The following is a 295-nucleotide window of genomic DNA, read 5'->3' on the forward strand; positions in this document are numbered from 1 at the left end:
AGATGCTGCCGTCAGCGCCTCCGACAGCTACGGGCCCAAAAACGCTAGGGCTACGTCACCGTGTTTGTTGTTCTACCAGCAAAACTCGCAGGGAAACAGGTCACCTTGACCTCTCCCGTGTAAACTGTAATTTCACGGAACTGCTAACACCTGAAGAATGGGATCGACTGGGAAAAAAACGCGCAAGGCATTCACCGTTCCCGTTCGGAAAGGCGCACGTCCCCGTGGTCGTGCTTATTGACGCACCGCTGCCATTGCACTCCTAGGTTGGAGCCGTGCAGCCCTCGGGCCTCGC

Source organism: Egretta garzetta, unplaced genomic scaffold (assembly GCF_000687185.1).
Source record: "Egretta garzetta isolate BGI_Z169 unplaced genomic scaffold, ASM68718v1 scaffold349, whole genome shotgun sequence".
Lineage (NCBI taxonomy): Eukaryota > Metazoa > Chordata > Aves > Pelecaniformes > Ardeidae > Egretta > Egretta garzetta.